The sequence below is a fragment of the Apium graveolens genome, chromosome 7 (genome assembly GCF_009905375.1).
Source record: "Apium graveolens cultivar Ventura chromosome 7, ASM990537v1, whole genome shotgun sequence".
Classification (NCBI taxonomy): Eukaryota; Viridiplantae; Streptophyta; class Magnoliopsida; order Apiales; family Apiaceae; genus Apium; species Apium graveolens.
The window spans coordinates 192,509,424-192,527,499 of NC_133653.1; positions in this window are offsets into that span (position 1 = coordinate 192,509,424).

The window sequence follows — 18,076 nt, forward strand, 5'->3', positions numbered from 1 at the left end:
TCGAGATGCGTGACGAAACGAGTCTGAAAAATTCCGGAAAAAAATGGGAAATGAGGCATAAGGTGATCAGCAGAGCAATCAGCGAATCGATTTTGATTCTAAAAATTATTTTAACTATAAAAATGATTATGTGCTTATGTGTATTATGTGATTAATCGAGTCTTACTTGCTTATATGTAATATACGAGTTGGTCATAAGCGTATGGGTAGATAATAGGAACAAAATGAAGTCAATTCAAGATACAACTGAAGTACAAAATGACTTAACCAGTCTATTTTGCTAACAGAAGCTAAGCCAGCAAGGCAGGTCGAGTAGGTGATAGACGAAAATGAGTTAATTGCAGTAAGTCACGCAGAAGGCAAGTTTCTCCTCTAATCTATTTTTCAGAATAGTGATATTCTCTTCAGATTCTTATTACAATTGCACTCTTTTAATTCTCTTGTTCATATTTCATTTCACTTCTTGATTTATTCTTCTCATTTGAATTCATTATTCATATTCCAATTGTTACTCACAATTATTGATATATTCTGGTGATTAGAATATATCAAGGCATACCGATTGTTCCGGTTGCTATTCCAGGGACTGGATAATAATACTGTGGGGATTAAGTTTACTTAATCCTAAGGACCGGGACATAACCGGATCCTTGAGATGGGCCATAGTGCCTAGGTGCCCAACGGGATCTATATAGTAAGATATAGATCTGCACTGTATCCTGGCTGATCAGCAGGGTATAGCTGCGAACTTGAGTCCAGTTTAGTTCATTTGTATTCGCCAGTAATGGCCTTCTTTCAATTCTTGTGAGGTTATATCTTTGCAGATATACCTGGGTTACGGATTCACTTATATTGCTTTAACACGGTTCTTATTTTGTAGACTTGTTGAGCATTTTTTGGCTCACCCCTTTTGTTGTTATTCACCTTATTATTTTCAGTTAAGAAGGAATATGAAACCCATCAGGACACGAGTGGTAAAGAAGTGGGTCAAGCCTCGGGATTCTCTCATACCCAAGGTGTTGACTCCAATCCAGGAAGAAAGCTTTGAGTTGTCCGAGTAGGTGGAGTGTTGATAGATAGTGTGTGTGTTTGGATAAATGATAAACTTAGTTTAGAAATGAATTAGACAATGGTTTGTAATAAAGAGAGTTTGTGAGATTTTAAATGTTGGTTTGTAATAAAAGTAGTTAGTGGTTCTTATTTTCATACTTCAACCTAAAAAGGTCCTGGTTAGTATTAAAGGGGTTTAGTTTCCTTTCTTTATTATTTATTAATAAAATTGTACAGGTTTGGTGATTAGCTCGTAACCCCCAAACTTATACCCCGGGTTTGAATGGCGTTACACTGATGATCCTAACTCTCGTTATTATTCATCTGAGGATGATCCCACCTCTTCTTCTTCGTAATTTCATGTTTCAAATAGTTTCTCTTTCAACATCATTTTAAAATAGCTTACTAATTTGACTTTCGCACGTATATCTGTCATTCTGGTGTTTTACCTCGAAGACCTTACTCAAAAATATTCCAAAAATATCTGTTAAGCCGATAGTTGCCTGCTACACGCATCCGTTACTAACTATAAGTGGTCAGTTCCCCCTGGGAACAGATCAAAGAGATCTCTTAGGGATCTCAATGCAGTTCATAAGTTCAGTGGCATGTGTGTGTAATTGAACATAAGTTACTGAATATATTAGAGGTCTACGAGTATATATACGTAGCCTCTGACATCATATCTACCGAAGAATTCCGCTCTAGACTCACTGGTCTATCCCTTTTAAAAAGGTTCAAGATCGAACCATCGCTCGTTAGAATCTTACGCTATTTAATTATAGACATGCCATCGATTCTCGATGCTCTTATTTTTTAATCTAAACCATCATATCCTTACATGTTAAGCGCACTAATAATATCATGTAGTATAGTCGTCTTACGTTAACATTCTTATATTAAATTCAAATCTTCCTTAATATAAAATATCCTTAAGGGTATATTGGACACTATCTCTGGTGAACTCGTGATTAATACAATATTCACATCCTCCTTGGTAAAACTTTAACTAGTTTGGGTCAATAACCTCAACTGTATATTAATAATTAGACTTTATGGTTCTCACATGTGATGCCCCTTCATGGGCAACCTATAAAGAACTACGAGTAACAAGGCTCGTGTTATCAAAATTTACATATCGTGTTGGTAATATCGCCTTTACCCCAAATGCCCTGGAGACTCAGCTCCGAGTTCTACATCCACATCCTTGCCAAATCATATATGAATATAATTTTTCTTCTCATCATTCTGATAATCTCTAATGATTCTATTAGTCACACTTTAATATCTCAAATATACATTTAACCTAACTTACACATTGAGGCTACATCCGGTAGTCCAATGTTGAACTCTATATGAGCTCTTACGAAATCTCACATCTAGACAGATTCTTAACACTCTCGTCTCTAAGTATTATAACTTATTGCTTTGATACCATTTCTATAACGCCCCCAAATCCGGGGTCAGGAATCTGGGTCGTCACGCCATCCTTCACTCATGTGTAACCTGTATTGATTCAATAATCCAACATACCCCAATCTCATGAACACACACAAGTTATAGCCTTAGAAACGATGTACAAAATGTAATCTTCTTTTATTACACTCAAATGTACTTTACAGGATCTCAAAAAATTATTCATAACCTCTACATGAAGTTACAATAATTACGACTGATATCTTATACCTATCTGATACTCTGGCACACCTGAGACAAAGCTGCCAGGGATTCTCCCCATGACTACAAGCGACTAAGTCCCACACCGGCATACTGGTTATCTGTTGTGTTGTGTCATTAAAAGAAGCAAGAGTGTAATAACCCCAAAAATTTTAACTTTTTTTGTAACCCTTATGAATAGTGTTTTTGCTGATTTTGCTGAATAAGAAAACTTTTCATGTCACACTATGTGGGGGTTCTTATATTGTTATTCTGAGATCTTATTTGTACTCTATATGGTATATAAGTGTATGCAATGATCGTCAGAATCCAAATTCAAACACCTTGATTTTTCCCGAAAATCCACCAAATACTGAAAGAATTGAGTATAAGGTGACAGGATAAAAAGGATTTAAATTCAAGGATTATAAGAGAGGATCATAAAAAGGAATATAATGTATTGAGAAAGGTTAAGGAAACCCAAGTAATAAGATCCCGGGTGTGATCCCTCAAACGAGAAACGAGAACGGAAGTTAAGCGAACCGTATAACAGATCAACGGTCATTAGGCAAGCAATTAGGAGTTAATCAAGGAGGTTAGGTATGATGTCATCAAACCAATAAGAAGAGGACAAGCATGGGAAGATGACATAAGAAGGATGACCTAAGCATGACAAAAAGAAGTGTGTTGTTGGTTGATTGTGAACCACACAAAATTTACCATGGTAATAATCTAATTAACAAACAAAGTGGATCAACCAAGCCAAAAACAAATCATAACATCAAAAACACAAAACACTTCTAGTTTTCAAGAAGAGCTCTCGGCTTCTTCCTTTTTTTCAAAGAAGAAAATTCAAAATCCAAGATCCAAGCATTGTTAAATTGCAAGGTAATTATCCAAGGTTCCTTATGATTAGTTATGGATATCCTAGAAGTTTAAGCTCCAAATTCCTTCACAATCTCTTCCTAAAATTCATGGAAGAAGAGAGTGAATAGTGTTTTTCAAGAACTTGAAATTTTAATCTTGTGTTTTTGTTTAGATAAAGCTTTAGTAAGGATTTTCCAAGGTTGTTTCAAGTTCATTAGTTACTCCTACTCACAAGGAAGGTATAATCTCTTAACCTAGCATGATTATTGAATTTTAAGAGCTTATTATAAGTAGTATAGTTCATGAGAGGCATGATTATTGAATGTTTAGAGATTGGTTAGTTTTGTAATGTTTTTGGAGTTGTAAATCTTGACGATTAGCTAATGAACTTAAGTAAACTCTTAGTTCATGATTGAGAAGTAGCATAAATTGGAAATATTGAGTTGTTGGGGCTGTTGTAGTAAAGAATAGATGAAGTTTGGTTGTAGTGGTGATTGTGGGTTGAATTGTGAATTAATTGGAATGATTTAAATTTGGTAATCGCGTAAACATAGCTGTCATAATGCCCGATTTACTCTAGACTGCTTTTGTTCTTAACATCAAGACCCGTGAACTCACTGTTAGGTTTTGACCATTGCCATGATTAGATAGTTAATGTTACGAGCTTCGTTTTGATATGTGGTTCACTTGAATCTGATGTACGATTTAGGAGAAACGACCGTTTTAAATAACAACGTTTCGCGACCGAACCCTTACCCCTCGCCTTACTTTGAAACATTGGTTAAGTCCCTAAAATGACTAATTGGATTATGAAACAATTATGTAAAGTGGGTTAGACAGTTGGTATGGTACTCGCGAAAGAATCTCCTTAAAACTCTTAAGGGTTAATTTATTAAAAATGGTGGAGCCGAGGGTACTCGAGCGACTTAAGTGAATCGTTAAGCGCAAAAGCGAACGTTAGGGTCTAATTGGTTAAAGTATAGATTTGTAAGCGACTTTGGTTTAATTCCAACTTAAATATTGTTTATAGGTTACCAGACTCGTCCCAAACCATTTATCACCCCCAGTCGCTCAGGCAAGTCTTCTACCCGTTATACTGTTGTTGTGATGTATATATGTATATGCATTATCTTGTGATAGATGCATGATGGTTAATTAGCAAATCTTGCGATATATTGGAGCATGCTGATATGGGATATATGCATGACTGTTTCGTAATCTCGATATCTATCTGTTGATTCCAATGCTTATAGTTGCATAATACCTATGTTAGAGATAAGCAGTAATTGCGTATACCCTTAGTATAGGGGACCCAAAAGTGAACATTTTTCTAAAACCGGGAGTCGATGTTCCCGAGTATATTATATATATATATTTATATATTTATATATATATATATATATAGTTTTCAAAACTATTAATCGAATAAGGTTTATTCAATAACTTTATTTTAATTGATGAATATTATTTTGAATATTCATTCGAGGGCATATGACTCTGTTTATTTTAATTAATGAATATTATTTTGAATATTCATTCGGGGACTTATGACTCCGCTTAATTACTAAATAATATTCTTTATTTTATTAAAGAATAATGTTTCGATAATCAAACTTAGTTTCGATTATTCAAATAAAGATCATACTTTCGTATATGTATATCTTTGGTTATTTATTATTCATTTCAAGTATGAGTTTTAAAACTCCTACCTCGATTATTTTTATAAGGATCACCCTTATGGGAATATTATTTAAATAATAATATTCAGATGCTTTTTAACATATCGGGGACTGATTTATTTTATTAAATCAGCGTTACTCTATACATTCTCTAAAATATTTTCGAGTCTTCAAAATGATTTTAAAAGTTAGGGCGGATCCCAAACTCACTTTTATATTTAAGATCCTCCTTTCGAAGGGGATTTAAATACTCGCTCAAAACCCGAGGGATCCGGCTCTGTGGTGTGTTTTATATTCGCAACAAGGTTGCTATTTTGATAAAAGAGTTTTTGATTACTTACTCAACACTCGGGAAGTAAAATTCTTGGAACAAGTTAATCCATTAACAGGCATCGCCTGGGAAATATCGGTGAGTTTTCCTTTCCAACTAGATACGACTTCTTGGTGGAGCCGTATCAACAAGTTTCTACTTGGGGAAAAGGGGGACGAGCTTTACGTTTCAGAGTCATGGATTTCATCTGAACTAGGAGTGGCGTAAGTGGTCGAGTGGCACCGGCCCAGCCTTATTATATTGGCCCAAATGGCCCGGAAGTTCCGCTAAGACGGTACATTCCTTAGGAGTCCAGTGTTTGGTTGACAAGTAAATTCGACAGGTTCTCCTCTACATGTAGAAAATGGTGGGGTTGCACTACTGCGACTAATCATCGTAAGTGGTCTTCCTGGAGCGGCAAACTCCCGTAATGAGTTCATTATCCAGTTTGATATTTCTGCAACACTACCCGGAGCATTCGATCGAAAGGCTACGGATGGGTGATTGCTGAGGCATTGACAGGGTCAAACGGTTATAATGATGTTTCCCTCAAATGAAGTATCTCGTAACTTTATTTCTTTTAAAGAACATTTCAAGGATTGAATCTATTCAAGTCTTATCTTGTAGTATCATCTATATGATGAACTTTCGAAACTGTTTATACCTTGAACGGTGGTGGTTCAAGTAGTATTCAGAAAAGATATAAGTATATTGGAGTATCTTGTAACTTCATATTTTCAACTTATATCCAGTTAATGATTATCTTATGAATGACAAAGATTTTCAAAAAAATGTTGAGACAAGGTTAGATATATGAGATCACCTTGCAACGATATTTTTATACAGTTATAAACTGGAACTCTTTGTATATTATACATGTCAGAGGATTTCAAAGATTGTGAAAAGTATATATGTATATATATACTGAATATTTTGCGACTTGGTCGCGTTAAGATATCAACTTGGTTCATTTCTTCTTGACCAAGACTTTCATGAGTACTATGAGAGTGCTCATATATTGTTAATTATTATACATATTATTTCGGTGGGCTTGTTGCTCACCCTTGCTTTCTTCTTTCATCACACAACAACAGATAGAAAAGATGAACATGACCAAGCTTCCAATTCGCAAGCGGTTAGGAAACGTTCCGCAGTTTTCTGGAAGCATTGATGCCGCCGTAGCTGAGGTAGAAACTACCAATAGGCTAGGCTTTCAACTATTGATGAACCAGACTTATGTATATTGTGAATTGTAATAATGGCAAAGAATATGTAAATTATTCAGAAACCCTTTTGAGGTGAAATGGTTTATAATTGTGGAGTAAAATGACTTGTGTTATTTTTGGTATTCATCTCTGAGACTATAACTTGTGGTGTGTGTGTGTATATTGTGAGGTCACAGTACGCAGCAGTTAGTTGATTGTTAAGGTTAAGTATTACTAAGGGAAATGGAACTCGTGACAACCCGGATCCCTGACCCCGGATCTGGGGGTGTTACAGAAATGGTATCAGAGCCAAGCGTTATAAACCTCAGAGATGATGTGACGTTAAGATAATAAGTTCACTAAGATAATAAGAACTCTTTCCAAGTTCATAGTCGGGCTACCTAACGTAGTACTGACAGTTAAAACCCTTACGGGAACCCTTGTAAATATTATGATAGTAACATAGTTCATTCTCGTATAGGGCAGTGGGGCACCGAACCCTAAGGTTCAGGAGCATCAGCATGAGGATGTTTTATTACATATTGTAGATCAAATTGTGAATCCAATAAAGTACCCTAACGAGGGACCGGATGAGATTTATATTGAGAATGTTGTGGTTGAGGATGTTATCGCAGAAGGGATTGTTGCTGATAAGGATCTCATGGAGGATCCTGATGAGAATGACGAGAGGACCGCTGAGGAATTGATGACCGTAGTCAGGGCGACTACCAGAGCTAGAATGGCCGCGAGGGTGGCACTAGAGGATGAAGAGTTACCAAGGGCACAAAGGATAATGAGGGCAGAAGGAGTGGGGCCTTCCATGACACCAATTATACCAGTATCAGATCCTCTTCCAGAGGTTCCTGTAGATATCCATGAGGTTCCACCAATTCCTATTCCCTCCCCTATACAAAGCCCAACACTTACTGAGGAAATGCCACCTTTATCTCCTGCACCATTGTCGCCTGATACCGTGCTTGGTTATCCATTTGGATCTCCTGGGTCTGCACCCCCTGTACCCCATGGACTGCTAGATGCTACCACTCAGGCTTCTCTTATCGCCAATTGACATATGACTTTGGGTGGCCTGTCTGAGGCCCGTGATGTTAGAAGTGATCTGTTGGACCGACTTACTACACCAAGAATTGAGGGCGGAGTACTTCCGGCAGGATTAGCTTATAGCATGGACAAGATTGAGGCTACCACCCGAATTACAGCTAGAGGCCATCTTGAGGGTCAGGTTGATGCAGCTCTACTTGCGACTATCTTAGACCTCATCTTCTCTGTGATGGAGCAGGTTAGGGATGTCGTGTGTGCCCGCATTTCTTAATCCATGGTAGTGTGCAGAGCCAGAGCGATCAGACAAGGGTTTCAAGTAGCACCACTTTTGGAGGATTAGCCTAAGTTATGAATGATTAGTTTTAATGACTAGATGATTATCTATGGTAGTACTTTTGGGATAGAAGCGATCAGATCAAATGATGTAATTCTCTTTAATGTGTTCAGTTGTTGTACCCTCGAACAAATGGTTATGTATATATTCGTTAATTTCAATTCAGATCAGTTTGTTGGTGATAAGTTCATATTGTTAATTGCACTATTAACACTTAAGAGAGTGTCATGAAGTTTATAGAACTTGAGAATTCATAATTTGCAATCATGCAAGGACTGAACGAGGGAAAGACTTAAGCAAAGTAAGTAAGACAAATATCCAGAGATTCTCAAAATTTTTCCAAGCATTATGCCCCCACGAGGAATAAGATTAGGGGAAAACCATGAATGTGATAATCAGGGAGGTCACAATTAAGATATAAGGAACCTAGAATATAATGAAGTGGAAAATGAGGATTTTTAATTAAAAGATGACCCCAATAATGGGGAGTGGGAAGAAATATTTAGACTGAGAAAACAGAAGTCGAGCAAGATAGGAAGAACTAGGATGTTACTCCTATTGGGCAATCCATGGACCTGCCTAAAATAAAACTTATACTTTTACCCCTAACCACCACCTTGAGGAAACAATGTGGTGTGAAATTCTTTCAGGAACTTTAAGTCGCTAAGCTCTCAGAGTTCCAAGGAAATAGCTGACCCAGTCGAGGCAAGAGCCTGGCTAAATGAAATAGAGGAATCATTTGAGATTCTAAATGATTGACGAATCACAAAAGACTGTTTTTGTCACTTACCCTCCTAAGAGAGAGACCACCCGCTGGTGAAAGACCAAGAAAGGCACGGAGCCAGAGGTTATAATAAAATGATTAAAGTTTAGTCAATTGTTTTCGGGAAAGTACTTCCTAAGGCTATGGAGATAGTGTAAAAGCTTTAGAGTCTGAACAAAAGCGGACGAGTATGACGAATTAGGAATCTAAGTTGTAAAAGTTGTCAAGATTCGTTCTTAGGACACGAATCCAGAATGATGGGATGTTTGAAATCAATGCTTATGTTGTGTTGGTTCATGTAATGGTTGTAATGGAAAATAAAAGACTGAAAAGGAAAGGAGTATAAAGGGATATAAAAGACAATAGAGTTTGAGGAATGATAAGGGAGTTGGGTATGAGGAAACCCTAAAGACTCGTAGCAATAGAAATAGAAAAGTACGTATTCGTCAGGATGATGGTGATTCACCATAAGTTAAAGTTGATGGTTGAAGGCATAAGAGATACATATATTTTATCCCCTGTAAGTTGGGAGGATTCGAGGAAACCTTGAGATAGTTTAAAGGATAAATAATGAGACGCAGATAGACTGAGGAGACAAGAAAGTAAGAAATTAGGAAAATTGGATGAAGGAAGTGACCTTCAAGAATGTGAAGTGTAAGACCAGTGGCATGATACCCAGAAAGGGAGACGCCGGGTATGAAAGATATCCCAACATTGAGATGACTGTTGAGATAAACAACAAAAGTAAATGAGGAATTATTAAGAAGAAGTTCACGTTGAACACGACCAATATCTTCCAGAACATCCCTGTTATCATTACCAAATCAGGAAAGAAAAGTGGATAACCATTATTGTCTTTTGGAGGCCATATGGATTGACCTCATTTTGGATAAGGATATTATTATGAAATTTGGTATAGAATATTAAGGTGGAAATGACTGAATAAGATACCCTTATCAGGGATATATGACTTGATTTACCCATGGAAGGATGCGAGTACTTTTTTTAAAGGGGGAATTAAGGATAGAACCTCGATAACTTGAGATGAACCATAGGGGAATGCATGAAGGTTGGCATTTCACCCTTAATAGGGACAGTATGAGTTTTGACGGTATGAATTGGAAAGGATTAAGGTAACAACAACCTTCAAGGACCAGTGGGGAGATTTTTCAGAAGTATATAGTCAATGATTTTGGTATTAGTAAATGGTATCTTGATATGCCCTGAGCCTAGGGTGTACCTGATGAAGGATTTAAGGATAACCTTAGAGGTTTTACAAGGAGAAAGGTAGTATTCAAAGTTCTCAAGAAAAGAAATTTTGATAAAGGAAATATGACGTAATTATAATAATGCAAGGTGGGGCACGTATTGAACCATTAGAAAGTATAGATCGACCCAATGAGGGTCGAGATTGATGAAAACAAGAAGGAACCAAGATAATAGACGTCCTAAGTATGATCGAGAATCAGTCGTGGCAATGTTCACATCTAAAGACTAAGGCAATGCCTTATGGAAAAATGGTGATTTTTTTTCTCACGAGAGCTTAAGGAAGAGCATTTTCACACAAGCAGTGGTTGGAAATGAGGTAGAAAATTTAGTTGGAGATCATTCAAAAGACATTGATTATAAGGAACTATTACTATCAGGAAAGTCCAATGAGGTGGCCGACACTTTAAAGGTAAGAGGATAATTATAGGCGCTCGTGCCAGAGGAATACAGTGATGATGGTTGAAGCCGTGAAGGTTGTATTATGGTTTGGAAGATTGACATTCCTTCTGATAATTGTGCAATACCCAACCATAATAGTAGTTTGGTAAAGATTTAATTCATGTAATGGCCGTGAGCGGGCTATCTATCTTAGAAGGTCCTATCTTGAGAATAATCCAGGACCATGTTTCAAAAAGGACTAAACGAACCTTTGAGTTAAGTCTTCTATTGAAGGCATATGATTAAGAATGGTATTAACCTGCTAACGTTGCTTTGATTGAAACTCTTCTGCAATTTTATCTGCTTCATGTCATGAAAGTACGTCAGGATCTGGAGTGTTCTTCATGAATTATGAATGGTGATTATGTTAACTCCTTAGAAGAATTTGATACGACAGGTATGGACTCCGTAGGGTTAGCTATTAAGATTCCAGGGAAAATGAATGACGACAGTAGGTCAGTGGTAGACCATAGTAATGCAGCAACGATTCTTTGAATAATGAGCCGATTACAACCATGAGAGTTGTAGTGAAATGGATGTTGAGATTAGGTACCCCTAATCGGGTTGTGGTGATGTATAAGTTATCGTTGAATAGACTGATTAAGTAGATTATCTACCTAATGAATACTTATTCCTTCTTATCAATAGAGAGTCGTATTACTATACGAGGAAGGTTGTGATGCAAGCATAGAATTCTAATAACGATGACGTCTAGAATGAAATCCCAGATTCAATTTTCGATGTCGAGGGAGTTTCAAAGGTGATTGTTTATAAGCTCAAGCAAGAGCATGGGTCCATAGAATGATGGACGGAATAGTAAATATTCAGACACGTGAAATACGATGCTATAATACTTGATGTTGATATATATACATATATGTTTTGTTCTCCTATGACAAACCTCTATAGTTCAGAGGTAGATTCCAAGCCAGATATTTTGTGGCAGTATATTTTATATATATACAATTCTCTTCAATTCGTTCTTTTCTTTCCTTTTCATTTTGTATAAGCTGAGAAGAACAACCCTTCCAGAAGGGGAGGTATTGCCGAATGACTATCTATCTATGTGATAGAAGCCTAGTAGTATACCACATGTTGTTTAATTGCTTGTCAAGTACTAAAGGCTGACCACCTTCTGTACTAACTATGCGATAGAACAAGTGTTCATGATCATAGTGATCTCTCAATAAATTCTTTTACTTCTATACGATGGATCAAGCTTTCAAAGATAGAAGCAGCTAGAAAGGAGTAGTATCAGTACGGTGGTATTCCGAATCTAACACGTTCGTGATACTAAGGTTGACGTGGTCATTAAAAGGTTATAGAACGCTAACGAGCAAAAGTATAACCAGTATAATATTAGGAATGGAAGAAGGTGTCGATCTCCCTTATACTGGGATGAAGTAGAAGAGCGGAAGATGCTTGGACCCGAAGTGGTCCAAAGGACTAAAGACATAGTGGATCTCATCAGAGGACGGCTGGTAGTAGCCCAAGACAGACAGAAAAAGTATGCAGATCTAGCCCGAAAGGACAAGGAGTATGAAGTAGGGGACTTACTACTGCTAAAAGTATCCCCTTGGAAGGGATTAATGAGGTTCGGAAAGAAAGGGAAACTAAGCCCAAGATACATTGGACCTTTTGAGATACTAAGACAGATTGGGAAGTTGGCTTACGAGCTAGCCTTACCGCCGAATCTACAACAAGTTCATAATGTGTTCCATGTGTCAATGCTAAGGAAGTATCATCGGGATGCCAGACATATAGTGGAGTACGAGCATGTAGATATGCAACCAGATCTGACTTACGTGGAGAAACCAGTAAAGATTATGGATAAGAAGGAGCAGGTGCTTCGGAACAAAGTGATCAAGCTAGTCAGAGTGCTATGGCAGAATCATAATATGGAAGAATCAACTTGGGAACTAGAGAGCGCAATGCTAGAAAAGAACCCCCATTTGTTTTCTATCTGATTCCGGGACGGAATCCTTTTAAGGAGGGGAGATTGTAATAACCCCAAAATTTTTAACTTTTTTTGTAACCCTTATGAATAGTGTTTTTGCTGATTTTGCTGAATAAGAAAACTTTTCATGCCACACTATGTGGGGGTTCTTATATTGTTATTCTGAGATCTTATTTGTACTCTATATGGTATATAAGTGTATGCAAAGATCGTCAGAATCCAAATTCGAACACCTAGATTTTTCCCGAAAATCCACGAGATACTGAAAGAATTGAGTATAAGGTAACAGGATAAAAAGGATTTAAATTCAAGGATTATAAGAGAGGATCATAAAAAGGAATATAATATATTGAGAAAGGTTAAGGAAACCCAAGTAATAAGATCCCGGGTATGATCCCTCAAACGAGAAAGATGACCCCAATTATGGGGAGTGGGAAGAAATATTTAGACTGAGAAAACAGAAGTCGAGCAAGATAGGAAGAACTAGGATGGTACTCCTATTGGGCAATCCATGGACCTGCCTAAAACAAAACTTATACTTTTACCCCTAACCACCACCTTGAGGAAATAATGTGGTGTGAAATTCTTTCAGGACCTTTAAGTCGCTAAGCTCTCAGAGTTCCAAGGAAATAGCTGACCCAGTCGAGGCAAGAGCCTGGCTAAAGGAAATAGAGGAATCATTTGAGATTCTAAATGATTGACGAATCACAAAAGACTATTTTTTTCACTTACCCTCCTAAGAGAGAGACCACCCGCTGGTGAAAGACCAAGAAAGGCACAGAGCCAGAGGTTATAATAAAACGATTAAAGTTTAGTCAATTATTTTCGGGAAAGTACTTCCCAAGGCTATGGAGATAGTGTAAAAGCTTTAGAGCCAGAACAAAAGCGGACGAGTATGATGAATTAGGAATCTAAGTTGTAAAAGTTGTCAAGATTCGTTCTTAGGACACGAATCTAGAATGACGGGATGTTTGAAATCAATGCTTATGTTGTGTTGGTTCATGTAATGGTTGTAATGGAAAATAAAAGACTGAAAAGGGAAGGAGTATAAAGGGATATAAAAGACAATAGAGTTTGAGGAATGATAAGGGAGTTGGGTATGAGGAAACCCTAAAGACTCGTAGCAATAGAAATAGAAAAGTACGTATTCGTCAGGATGATGGTGATTCACCATAAGTTAAAGTTGATGGTTGAAGGCATAAGATATACATATATTTTAACCCCTGTAAGTTGGGAGGATTCGGGGAAACCTTGAGATAGTTTGAAGGATAAATAGTGAGACGCGGATAGACTGAGGAGACAAGAAAGTAAGAAATTAGGAAAATTGGATGAAGGAAGTGACCTTCAAGAATGTGAAGTGTAAGACCAGTGGCATGATACCCAGAAAGGGAGACGCCAGGTACGAAAGATATCCCAACTTTGAGATGACTGTTGAGATAAACAACAAAAGTAAATGAGGAATTATTAAGAAGAAGTTCACGTTGAACACGACCAATATCTTCCAGAACATCCGTGTTATCATTACCAAATCAGGAAAGAAAAGTGGATAACCGTTATTGTCTTTTGGAGGCCATATGGATTGACCTCATTTTGGATAAGGATATTATTATGAAATTTGGTATAGAATATGAAGGTGGAAATGATTGAATAAGATACCCTTATCAGGGATATATGACTTGATTTACCCATGGAAGGATGCGAGTACTTTTTTTAAATGGGGAATTAAGGATATAACCTCGATAACTTGAGATGAACCATAGGGGAATGCATGAAGGTTGGCATTTCACCCTTAATAGGGACAATATGAGTTTTGACGGTATGAATTGGAAAGGATTAAGGTAACAACAATCTTCAAGGATCATTGGGGAAATTTTTCAGAAGTATATAGACAACGATTTTGGTATTAGTAAATGGTATCTTGATATGCCCTGAGCCTAGGGTGTACCTGATGAAGGATTTAAGGATAACCTTAGAGGTTTTACAAGGAGAAAGGTAGTATTCAAAGTTCTCAAGAAAAGAAATTTTGATAAAGGAAATATGACGTAATTATAATAATGCAAGGTGGGGCACGTATTGAACCATAAGAAAGTATAGATCGACCCAATGAGGGTCGATATTGGTGAAAACAAGAAGGAACCAAGATAAGAGACGTCCTAAGTATGATGGAGAGTCAGTCGTGGCAATGTTCACATCTAAAGACTAAGGCAATGCCTTATGGAAAAATGGTGATTTTTTTTCTCACCAGAGCTTAAGGAAGAGCATTTTCACACAAGCAGTGGTTGGAAATGAGGTAGAAAATTTAGTTGGAGATCATTCAAAAGACATTGATTATAAGGAACTATTACTATCAGGAAAGTCCAATGAGGTGGCCGACACTTTAAAGGTAAGAGGATAATTATAGGCGCTCGTGCCAGAGGAATACAGTGATGATGGTTGAAGCCGTGAAGGTTGTATTATGGTTTGGAAGATTGACATTCCTTCTGATGACTGTGCAATACCCAACCATAATAGTAGTTTGGTAAAGATTTAATTCATGTAATCGTCGTGAGCGGGCTATCTATCTTAGAAGGTCCTATCTTGAGAATAATCCAGGACCATGTTTCAAAAAGGACTAAACGAACCTTTGAGTTAAGTCTTCTATTGAAGGCATATGATTAAGAATGGTATTAACCTGCTAACGTTGCTTTGATTGAAACTCTTCTGCAATTTTATCTGCTTCATGTCATAAAAGTACGTCAGGATCTGGAGTGTTCTTCATGAATTATGAATGGTGATTATGTTAACTCCTTAGAAGAATTTGATACCACAGGTATGGACTCCGTAGGGTTAGCTATTCAGATTCCAAGGAAAATGACTGACGACAGTAGGTCAGTGGTGCACCATAGTAATGCAGCAACAATTATTTGAATAATGAGCCGATTACATCCATGAGAGTTGTAGTGTAATGGATGTTGAGATTAGGTACCCCTAATCGGGTTGTGGTGATGTATAATCTATCGTTGAATAGACTGATTAAGTAGATTATCTACCTAATGAATACTTATTCCTTCTTATCAATAGAGAGTCGTATTACTATACGAGGAAGGTTGCGATGCAAGCATAGAATTCTAATAACGTTGACGTCTAGAATGAAATCCCAGATTCGATTTTCGATGTCGTGGGAGTTTCAAAGGTGATTGTTTATAAGCTCAAGCAAGAGCATGGGTCCATAGAATGATGGACGGAATAGTAAATATTCAGACATGTGAAATACGATGATATAATACTTGATGTTGATATATATACGTATATGTTTTGTTCTCCTATGACAAACCTCTATAGTTCAGAGGTAGATTCCAAGCCAGATATTTTGTGGCAGTATATTTTATATATATACAATTCTCTTCAATTCGTTCTTTTCTCTCCTTTTCATTTTGTATAAGCTGAGAAGAACAACCCTTCCAGAAGGGGAGGTATTGCCGAATGACTATCTATCTATGTGATAGAAGCCTAGTAGGATACCACATGTTGTTTAATTGCTTGTCAAGTACTAAAGGCTGGCCACCTTCTATACTAACTATGCGATATAACAAGTGTTCATGATCATAGTGATCTCTCAATAAATTCTTTTACTTCTAAACGATGGATCAAGCTTTCAAAGATAGAAGCAGCAAGAAAGGAGTAGTATCAGTGCGGTGGTATTCCGAATCTAACACGTTCGTGATACTAAGATTGACGTGGTTATTAAAAGGTTATAGAACGCTAACGAGCAAAAGTATAACCAGTATAATATTAGGAACAGAAGAAGGTGTCGATCTCCCTTATACTGGGATGAAGTAGGAGAGCGGAAGATGCTTGGACCCGAAGTGGTCCAAAGGACTAAAGACATAGTGGATCTCATTAGAGGACGGCTGGTAGCAGCCCAAGACAGACAGAAGAAATATGCAGATCTAGCCCGAAAGGACAAGGAGTATGAATTAGGGGACTTAGTACTGCTAAAAGTATCCCCTTGGAAGGGATTAATGAGGTTCGGAAAGAAAGGGAAACTAAGCCCAAGATACATTGGACCTTTTGAGATACTAAGACGGATTGGGAAATTGGCTTACGAGCTAGCCTTACCCCCGAACCTACAACAAGTTCATAATGTGTTCCATGTGTCAATGCTAATGAAGTATCATCGGGATGCTAGACACATAGTGGAGTACGAGCATGTGGATATGCAACCAGATCTGACTTACGTGGAGAAACCAGTAAAGATTATGGATAAGAAGGAGCAGGTGCTTCGGAACAAAGTGATCAAGCTAGTCAGAGGCAGAATCATAATGTGGAAGAATCAACTTGGGAACTAGAGAGCGTAATGCTAGAAAAGTACCCCCATTTTTTTTCTATCTGATTCCGGGACGGAATCCTTTTAAGGAGGGGAGACTGTAATAACCCCCAAAATTTTTAACTTTTTTTGTAACCCTTATGAATAGTGTTTTTGCTGATTTTGCTGAATAAGAAAACTTTTCATGCCACACTATGTGGGGGTTCTTATATTGTTATTCTGAGATCTTATTTGTACTCTATATGGTATATAAGTGTATGCAAAGATCGTCAGAATCCAAATTCGAACACCTAGATTTTTCCCGAAAATCGACCAGATACCAAAAGAATTGAGTATAAGGTAATAGGATAAAAAGGATTTAAATTCAAGGATTATAAGAGAGGATCATAAAAAGGAATATAATGTATTGAGAAAGGTTAAGGAAACCCAAGTAATAAGATCCCAGGTATGATCCCTCAAACGAGAAACGAGAACGAAAGAAGAAAATTCAAAATCCAAGATCCAAGCATTGTTAAATTGCAAGGTAATTATCCAAGGTTCCTTATGATTAGTTATGGTTATCCTAGGAGTTTAAGCTCCAAATTCCTTCACAATCTCTTCCTAAAATTCATGGAAGAAGAGAGTGAATAGTGTTTTTCAAGAACTTGAAATTTTAATCTTGTGTTTTTGTTTAGATAAAGCTTTAGTAAGGATTTTCCAAGGTTGTTTCAAGCTCATTAGTTACTCCTACTCACAAGGAAGGTATAATGTCTTAACCTAGAATGATTATTGTATGTTAAGAGCTTATTATAAGTAGTATAGTTCATGAGAGGCATGATTATTGAATGTTTAGAGATTGGTTAGTTTTGTAATGTTTTTGGAGTTGTAAATCTTGATGATTAGCTAATGAACTTAAGTAAGCTCTTAGTTCATGATTGAGAAGTAGTATAAATTGGAAATATTGAGTTGTTGGGGCTGCTGTAGTAAAGAATGGATGAAGTTTGGTTGTAGTGGTGATTGTGGGTTGAATTGTGAATTGATTGGAATGATTTAAATTTGGTAATCGCGTAAACATAGCCGTTGTAATGCCCGATTTACTCTAGACTGCTTTTGTTCTTAACATCAGTACCCGTGAACTCACTGTTAGGCTCTGACCATTGCCATGATTAGATAGTTCATTTTACGAGCTTCGTTTTGATATGTGGTT